The sequence below is a fragment of the Corvus moneduloides genome, chromosome 1 (genome assembly GCF_009650955.1).
Source record: "Corvus moneduloides isolate bCorMon1 chromosome 1, bCorMon1.pri, whole genome shotgun sequence".
NCBI classification, from domain to species: domain Eukaryota; kingdom Metazoa; phylum Chordata; class Aves; order Passeriformes; family Corvidae; genus Corvus; species Corvus moneduloides.
In genome coordinates this window covers 62,086,404-62,096,624 of record NC_045476.1, presented here as the reverse complement: position 1 = coordinate 62,096,624, position 10,221 = coordinate 62,086,404, and positions in this window count along the sequence as shown.

The window sequence follows — 10,221 nt, the reverse complement described above, 5'->3', positions numbered from 1 at the left end:
TTTGTCAATAAATTGTAATATAAAAGGGACAATTAATTTTTCATCAGAGTACACCTTTTTAACATTTTGTGATGCTGGTGATTCAAGTATTATACTTCCAGCTACAGTCTAAACAGACAAAAAATACCTTTTTCAGAGAGCTATCGAACAACTTCCCTTAGTAAACACTTAAGTATTTTTATTTTAGTTTTTATTATACTGGGAAATACTAAAAATAATTCAAATGAGCAAGAATTCCGGTTGTAAGGTCTCAAAAGAGAGTGGATCTGCAGGCAATGACTGCTACTAAAGTGTTACATCTTTATTTATAGGTATTTGAATGGTTGCACTGTCCTGTTTTTCTTGCGTTCAGAACATCGCCCAGTAACACAGGGAAAATGACTGACTCTCCAGACAGCTTCTTATGGATGGACATAGCTGAAGAATGGGACCTCTGAGAACAATGTCTCTGAAAATTCCTCATCTCTCTTATATAAGGAAAATGGGCAAAAGGAGGACCTGCAACATGGACTCAACAGCAGAAGAGATACCAGCGGATCCCGTGGGGACAGGCTTTGATGCCCTGCAGCTGAGGGAGCTGAGCCAACCCATTTCTGTCTTCTACCTTGGTAATCCCCCATGCCAAAATGTAGGTAGGTTTCATACTTGCATCACTGGATTGTGAGTGGATACACTACTACTGAATTTATGGCCTTGTGTTAAGCTTCAGAGTTTTGTGGCCATCCAACAGTCATTTTTATTAAGGCATTTGAGTTCTAAAGATGGAGCACGTAGCCAAGAGCTAAAAGGCACAGAGCATATATGAAATACTGAGTAACACATAGACACGTGGCCTATGCCCTGAGGCACACATTGCAGGACATTTGTGGAGAAGTAGCCCTTAACTTTCACCTGAACTTTACTGTACCAAAACAATACGTACTGGAGAAGGGTTTACACGGGGGCAAGGCTTTGTTGGGAGAAGAATACTTTCTGGGAAAATGTGATGTGAACACAATGGATAAATAAGTGTGTGGCTCCTTGGCCTCCTTCTAAAATGGGGCTGGGGTTCCTCTCTTGCTGCTGTGCTGTGCTAGATGACAATTATCTGAGTCATCCTGGCAGTCTGGATTCACACAAGCCGCAGGATTAGGCCCTTACAGTGTGGTATCCAAGCCAATCCAATAGCTTTGCTTTCATGTAATGCAGCCTTCAACTTGAATATTATACAAAAAGCAAAGAGTGCATTTATTGTAGTTGGTGTTACATTGTATATTATGATTCATAAAGGCCTTAAAAGGTCTTACAGAACTGAGAACAAAAATATTAATAGGTGTAGTATTGAAGTTTCAACTGCTTTTTACAGTTACTGAATTAAAAAGACAAAAAATTATAATTTTATTCTATTTTCACACAGAATTGGTACATCTGTTAGGAGACTACATACCTCCAAAATTATGGAAGATGAGCATTATGTTCCCAAGCAGAAATACTTTTACAATAGTTAATAGTTGTTAATAGTTCTTCTTGTGTGCTCCCCACTACAGAATCTTGTGGTCGTTGACAACAGAATTTTGTATTTGGCAGTTGTTCCACCCACATGGTCACGCTTACCTTCAGGAAGATTGCATTATTTTTTCTTACTCAGCCCTTCTGGTTGGTGATTTGTTATTCTTGAATTTGGCTTACAGCTTCAGTGAGGTTATTTTTTTTTTTTCTAGTTTGGTAGCTTCAATCACAAGAACAACTTCATGGAGAGCATCTCCAGGTGGTTCATGCATCTTTATGAAATGCTTAAGTGCTTCAACATCTGTTTAATGAAACAGAAGTAATATTGGAATCTAGGTTTGATAGGAAGGTTGTTTTAACCTGAAAATATCAGGATTATTCTGTGCAGGGCATTTAGAACAGCAAACCCAGGCATCTGCTTACATATGGCAATTTGGGCTCCTGCAAAATCTTCTGAACTCCTTCATTTAGGGAGAACAGAGCAGGAGTGTTGCTCTTTTCTGATGAAGCAGTCTAGGGGCAAAGTTGCTTTCAGTAGTTCCATCAGTGTCCACGGCCATTGTGTCCACGGCCATTGCATCCACTTCTTTGCTGAAAATCATCACACCTCTCTGCCTTTGTCAGTGTAGAGCACCCTGTTGTAAACTGGCTCTGTCAACTGATCCAGGTTCAGAACACACACATGATATTTTTTCTGTTAACACAAATCTTCCTCTAGGGGACTTCAGTAGGAATGTTTAATTTTGTCTTCAGATGGTCAAGCCCTTGATAATCCTTTTCCATGTACGTAGTATCTTACACGATTGATGCTCCTTTTCATTCCTATTAGGTTACTTTTGTATAAAATTACATTGTGAGGCTGCATGTGGCAGTGAATCTGAATTATGTAAGCAGAATTTGGGAACCTCTTCTCTCCCAAGCCAAGATTTCAGTAGGCCATTAAGAATTAAAGCGAAGAGTAACCTGTCCTTTCAATCTGTGTGCCCTTCTCAAGTGTCTGTTTCCCAAATTGTGGGAATCTACATACAGAGTTTTCCAGTTACCTCTCCTCAAGGAGTTTCTCAGAGCATTCGTGGGGCTCTTTTTCTTAACTGTGTCATAACAGACCACTGCTAGGCAAGGTAAAAGATTTGTCTCTTATTCATGAGAAGTTGATTGGAAACTGTGGAGGAAACTGAAGTAGCTTCAGCAATTATTGTTGGCCAAAACAAAACCAAAAGCAACCACTTCATGCCTGCAGAGTTTGCAGAGCCTGACTATGGCTCAATGGCTCCCTTGGTAAGTGGAAATGGTATGTTGAAACTTAGCATATCCATGTAAGGCTATACAGAGAAACAAATACTGTGTTTCAATGACATGTGGCAATGACAGGGACACATTGCAATGTACTTCCTTGGTAGGCTTTCTAGTCAAGCTTAACTCAGCAGCTCCTGAATAAATTGAAACCATCAGAAAAGAAACATCCACCTCGGCTTTTAGTGACCAACAATATTTTTGACACAAAGGTCAAAGGCAGAAAAAAGTAAAAATGTCTCTTCCAGAAAACTACTGGAAAAGTCAGTGCAAGGTCTGGGAAAAATCTGTTTAAAAAAATCTCTTAACAATTTGGTTTTACCCATTCAGATTCCTGCCATAAAGGAGTGGCACGTGTGATAGGCTGTTTGTTTCTGACTTCCCCTGCCATGTGAAATATCTTTGAGTGTTAATGGGTACTGTGAGTAAGACCTTCACAAGCAGGGAACTTTCAGTGTATTGCCTTTGATTTCGGCTACAGGAAGAAAATACCTGAAAAAAGATAGCATTAAAAAAAGATGACATCACAAACAGCTGTTCCACAGCCCTCCTTGCGCAAGAGTATGTTTAGTGTATGTGACCTCTGACATATCCTAAGCTGAAAATGGGGGCTGAGGCATTGTTTTTCACAGAATCAGCTGCTGTGGGATGGCAGTTTCTCAATTGCATTTCTAGCCTGGTTCCTCCAGCTATTTATGATATTACGTGTACCCAAAGAACCAGTCTATAATATTATTAATGGGAACATTTTCAGCTGTAGAAAGCTGAAAAACACATGGAGATCTCTAAAGAGTTAATTTGGTCTGTGATCCATCCTGACAGCCACAGGGGCAGCTGTGGGATTCAGGCTGCGTCCCTCTGCTAGGCTCAGATGGGGAGGGTCTGAATGCACACGCTCCCATGGTCTGACAAAGGCACAGATGGTGTCTAAACACAGGCACCACCAGCAATTGGATAATTAGGACAACTTCAATACAGCTAAGAAAAAATGTTATGCACATATCTGTGTGTATCCAAAATACCTGCTTTTTTATGTCACTTTGAAACTGAGCTTTGTAAGTGGACCTTCCTTGTAACAATACACTCTATCCATTGTTAAACCTTGTTTTCCATCTTGGAAGAGGACTCAAGAAGTCTGTCTTGCTTCATGCTTTGAAACATCACTACCATCCATCATCACCACATCTTTGGTAAAATGTTTTACTGTTTTGCCTGTGCTGCCACTATTGAATCTTTCACAAACAGCTGTGAGTGTGTTTATAATTTTTCATCAAGTGTGCAGATCATGAATACTGAGACAATAAAATCAGGAAATATTTTAGCCTGAAATACTAGCCAGCACTATTTTGTGGACATTCACAAAACCAAACATTTCCACAGGGAAGAAAAGCAGTTTAAAGTACAGAGAAAAATGTGGAAAAAAATTGGATATGACAAGCAATAATGTCCTTGGTTATGCAGTCCCAATCAGAATAGAATCACTGATCATGCTACATGTTTTGAACTAATGAAGTTTGCTAAACTCTGGAAAAATTACATTTTGAAATTTTTTGTTTGTTGACATTTTCTTGTTAGCTGCAACTAAGAAGAACCCTCATTAAAATCACATTACGCATGTTTCTTTAATTATCTAAGTAGGTTGTTACAGTAGCATATTCTCTCTTCTCAGGGTCAGAACAATATCTTGTTTACAAAACTTTGAATTCCATTACAATCTACAGAGAAAAAAAATTGGTCTTGAAAAACAAGTTAAGAACTGTTCTTCATAAAATACAGTCAGGGAGTTTCTCTGCATTTTGTTACAGTGCCCAAAATATAAAATCAACTCTTGTTGCCGTAGTTGGACCCACCTGGGTCACAAGACTGAAAATCTGCAGAGATGAAACTAAAAGTGCTTCAATGCTGAGAACATATGCTGCTTACAAAATAATAAGGAAAGCATGAAAATCTGAGATCAGTGTTATTGATACCTGCTTTTTAGTTTCTGTAATGCAGCTTTTAATTTTTCAGCTGTTAACTGGAAAGGGTGACTTTATCAGTCACCTACAGGAAAAGGAATATCAGCAAGAATAAAAAGATTGAATTTTCAAAGAGGGAACCAATGTTACACAACTTACATGGCAGATACATCTTGCAGTGCTTGAGGGGAAACATTTGCAAACCAAATTTACTTGTAGTATGACAGACTTTGAGCTGACAAATGTCAGTGCAGAACCATGTCTGCACAAAACGAGTGCAATCCTACACATCTGATGACGCCCCCCTCCTGCCACTCTGCAGTCTGAGGAAATGATGGGCTGTCTCAAAAAGCACTACTCAGGCCACATCTCCTCCCTTGGCCTCAGTTTGCAATTTCAGGTTTTTTTGATTGTTCTCTGTAAATGTCTGTCAATGTATGTGAATGGCTCAAGCTCCATCTCACCGAAGAAGGGCCTGTGAAGAGGCTGCATTCCACCATATAGCCTCTTTCGGAATTCTTATCATCATAGTAGGGAGCTGGAATAAGATACCCACTTAAACCCGCTAAGAAATGAAATTAACATTTCTCATAAGCATTTCTCCCTCCGCCTGTTTGCCTGCGCCAGCTGCTCAGGGAATGAGGAACAATCTGGGAAGGCTCTGCAGTGGCTCCCAACCATGGCCCCTTAGGGCAGACTGACTCTTCTTTGTGCTCCATGATCCAGGGGCCCCGCATCCCTTACGGACAGAGAGGAGCAACCCCTGTGTCCCATGCCACCCCAGCACTCTGCCTGCTATCAGCACTCTGGCTCCTATCACCCCACTGCAAGAGCTCTGCTTGAGACCCACTGTCTTCACCAAGGTAGGACTCAGTCAGCAGGACCTGTGCTGCTGGACAGCTGCTGGGGAAGGACAAGAAGATCCAATCACTGAAACATGGGAAGAAAGACAGGGGTCAGTGTAGAGCCAGATGCTGCTGTGAGGGAAGCCGAGACCTTTTTCTCCCCAGGATCTGTGGGAAAACCAAGTTTCAATATGCTGCCTTCAAGTGGGTTTTCTCCTACATCTGTGTTTTAAGCCTGTCCCTAATGGAGGACATTTTGATCTTTTAAAAATACAAAAATGTCTTTTAGGCATTTAGAAAATGAGCAGGTTTTTAACTATTGAAAAACAGCCATTAGAAAATTGGCTAAGAGTTAATTCTTGGCAAACACTAAAACAGTAAACCACCAAATAGTTCCTGTTGTAGCCTTAAAGTATCTAAACAAGGTCACGATACTGTAGTTGTAACATTACTTCAGCAGTGCTTTGGCAATATACAAGCATTATATTAAACTAATACATACTACTAAGAAACAATTTTATTACTATTTCCTGAAACTTGGCAATAATTAAGGAAGTGAAGATTAGCACTGAATCTATAACTAGTTCCTCTGAAGGATCCAATTACTTTCCCAACAGAAAAACAGCATAAAACATGTGGATGGTTTTAATCCTCCTGGTGCTAATACTGGAACTATACAAATTGGCATTGACGGCATTTTGTGGGTGGTTCCAAAGATTCTTGTTTTTATTCTTTGCTTTTTATTCTACAAAGCTGCTGACCTCTGGAAATAAGGAAAATTGCCCAACACCTGCATGACCATAATAATTTTTGATGTACAAAAATCCAGTGTCAATGTCCACTTATCCACTGGGTCTCCACAAGATCCGTACTGTGCTATAGCTGTGCCTGTATGGGGTACTAATCATTACTGCAGAATCCTAAAAGCTGGTTTTGTGTAAACAATGAAGAAAAAGGTCATATTTTTGTGCTTAGGAGTCCCAGACTGACTTTGTCCCTGACACATCAGTCTTCACTAAATCATTTCAACTAATTCAAACTATTAAAGACTTTTGGAGGCTGGTGTGGGACAGCACTGCTGAGAGATGCAAAACCTGCCCTGGTTACCTAATAGCAGCTGACATGACTCTGCTCCTGTAGGTCATTACAGGAAGGCCACATACATGGAAGTCTTACAAAAATCCTGCCAGCTGTTAGAGGGTAGAGAGGATTGATATTTCCCTCTTCTTTTCTGCTAATCTGACTTAGACTTGCAACCTGAACACCAGCAAACTGATTTAGCATTTCTTTACCAAGAACTGCCTGAGCATCTGCAAGTATTTAATCCTAGATCTCTTTGCTGCATCACTGCAACTGCAGGCTAAACCTTAGTCAACAGATTTCCATTTCACTGTGCCTATGACAGATTTGTACTGTTTGGGCTGTTTTAGAAACAGGAAAGCTAAAGCAATTGAACCTTAAAGCCAAAATTGTCAAGTGGTGGCTGTAAATGGATTATTCCCAAGTGATGCCTATGAGAAGTGAATCCTTATCTGTCAACTGATACTGAAAAATTGTAATCCAGTCTCCCAGCTTCATTCCACAGGATTAACTCTGCAAGTATCTGCTGAACTCACACAAGAAACTCTGTTCTGCTTCTGGTCTCTTCAAAGTTCCTCCACTGCTTATGGGTTTATGACTGGTATCTTAACTTCTTGGAAAGTAGGTTTCACTCCCACCCTACTGCATGAGTTTAGGAGCTATTAAATAATAAACAAAGACTCAAATCCTCATGCAATGATACAGCATGCATGGATTTTACTGTTTTTACAGCAACTAGGAGTTATTACATAAATTAGGCAAGAAGTCAAATTATAAATTATATTAGTAAGATTAAAAAGTCAATTATATATTTTAATAATTTTATATATATATATATATATATGTATCCACACACATCCCCAGTTAATTTGAGTAAAATAGCCTGTGAGAAAATCAAGTTTATAAAGTGCTTTTGTTTGAAAATAGTATTTTAAAATATTTGTTTGCTTTTAGGCTGGAGAAATTGACTATATTTCCTTAATGCCACAAGAGAGGGATGGAGAAACTCCTGTATGACATTAAATGCAGACATTGGTCCACACAAAATTTAGACTTTTTTGGTGAACTAAAAGCCAAAGTACATTTCAAACCTAATATAAATTTAAAAATTCATGTGTTTTAACCAGGCTGTTAACTGTCATTCTTAAAATATTGTCAAGCAGAGTTTTAGCTGGTGACATCATTTATGAAACATAAGGCTAAGTAATTTAAGCCTCAGCAGATGTTGCTTATCTTTTAAATTAATTTCAAATGGGTTGGGAAATCTTTTCCATTTTTTGTTCTCTTTGAAAATGGAACAAAATTTGATTCCTTAAGAAGTTAGACAATCAATCACCTTGTGAATTTTTTACTATACACCAGTGTCTTGGGGTGACCTTATGATGTGTATCCCATATCACTGCCTATGCCCAGAAATTAATTTTTATGCCTTTTCATGCCTCTAAACTGAGCCTGAGAGGGGGAAGGGAAAAAACTGAGCGAAACTTTCTCAAAGCAGTTTGCAGCTTTTTCAAGGTCACACAGAGATAGCAGGTTTTTTTTCCCCAGCTGGGGCAGGGAAGCGAGGAAGCACCCGGCTTGCTGCTTTCCAGTCAGCTTTTGGCCAGTTTTTCCAGTTCTTGTTCTCCAGAGAGAGGCTGAGAGTTGAACTTTTCCTTCTCTGGAATTTCAGATTTTCTCCCTTTTCTACTGGACTGCCTAATTGCTGTAACATCAGAGCACATCGGGAGGACTTCCCACCGGGCACAGAGGGCCTGGCCCTGGGCCAAGCCCCAGCTCCGAGGAGACCAAAGGGAGGACTCGAACACTTTCCCAGGTTTTTCCTCCACAGCGTAAGATTTTACCATTTAACATTATTTTCCTTTCCCGTGTGTTTGGTAAATAGTTTTATCTTCTTCACTTTCCTTCGAGGAAAATTTATTTTTTTCCCGAACCTGGTGGGGGAGGGGTGGTTGTGCCTTCTCTCAGAGGATATATCTCTAAATTTGGCCAAACCAGAACAACCAGAAATACTGTTTCCCAGAGAATAAATGTGATTTATGGCAGAATGCCATTAACAGTAAAAGGACCCAACACATTGGATGGGATTTAATGTGCCCCAATGTCCCCAATTCTTGGAAAAGCAAGTCTGTAAGATTTTCATAATTAGGAATTAACATTCAGACATATAAGCCTTTCAAGTAGAGTTAATTGCACCAGTTAAACCAGGATTTAACAGAATTGACCTGCTAGGTCACTTTTTTCCCCCTAAGAAACTGTTTCCAGGCAATACTCAGTCCAGAATAGCAGATCACTTTGAAACAGGTACATTTTTCCAAAGGATTGTTTGAAAAAAATACCAGCTAACCAGCTGAAAGAAGATAGCTTCAAACATAAAATCAGTTTTAAGAAAAATTATTGGCTAGTAGTGGAAACCAGGTTCCTATTAACAAATTGAAATAAGCCCTTGCACATTGGAAACAGGATTACCGTTTACACCATTTATAGTTAACACCTGTTTTTTCAGAAGTTCCTCAACTATGGAGAAAGACTGGTAGGCAGTTGAGGAAAGATCAGTGACAACTGACAATGTTGGTGACAAAAAAGCTACCTCGGGTTATCAAACCTTTTTAAGGGCTGTAGTATATACCCAGAAAAACTGACATCATTATCCCTTAAGTGAGGTAGGAGTGACAGGAGAACTAGTAGGGAGACACAGGATTTGTTCATCTTTAGGCTGCTGGTTCACAGAGCTTGTTTGGTTCTTGGTGGAGGGGACTAGAAAACAGGTTCAAACATGACATACATTGTTTGTCTGCCTGTGGTATCATCATGAGCCACTGCAGCTAAATCCTACTGCCCTACAGAATGTGAAACAAATGTCATCAACCCCTCTTCTCTCTCTTGGAGCGCTTCTCTCTACCAGGCCTTGTGCAAGAGTCTCCACAGACCACCTGATGCTCATTGCACAACACGAACAGAAGGGATTATCCTCCTCTGAGCTGCAGGCTTAATGCTCCTTGTGTATCAGATTTAGGTCTATAGCAGAGTTTAGCTAGGCTTCATTTACATTCTCTCCTACCTTTCAAGGTGAGATGTCAATATAATTCAGAATGTAACCAAAAGATCACCTAACAGCAGGTAGTTATTCAGTGACCTCCTTGGATCACATGAACCTGCCCTCAGCATCATCCAGGTTACTTATACAGGGGAATGTCTGAACTAACACACTGATGGAATTCCTTGCATGGAGGAAGGAGGAACACCAGAGATTTGGAACCTAGGCTTCCCGGGTTTTAAGAACATTTTCCATGACAGTGTAGTACATCATTTTGGTTGACGACTGATAAGACCTTGGCACACAGCAAACCTTTCTTTTTAACTTTGCAATATAATACTTGGCACTGTATTCTAATTAAATGACTCCCAGTGTGAGGACAGTACAATAATCTATGGAATGGTCTTTGCTACCATCATGATTAGCCTGCGACTGGTCCTTTCAGATTTAAGTATCAGTGCATTATGAGATTATCAGTACTAGGAAGGTTAAATAATTTCCATTTTTAATGAATTTTGTA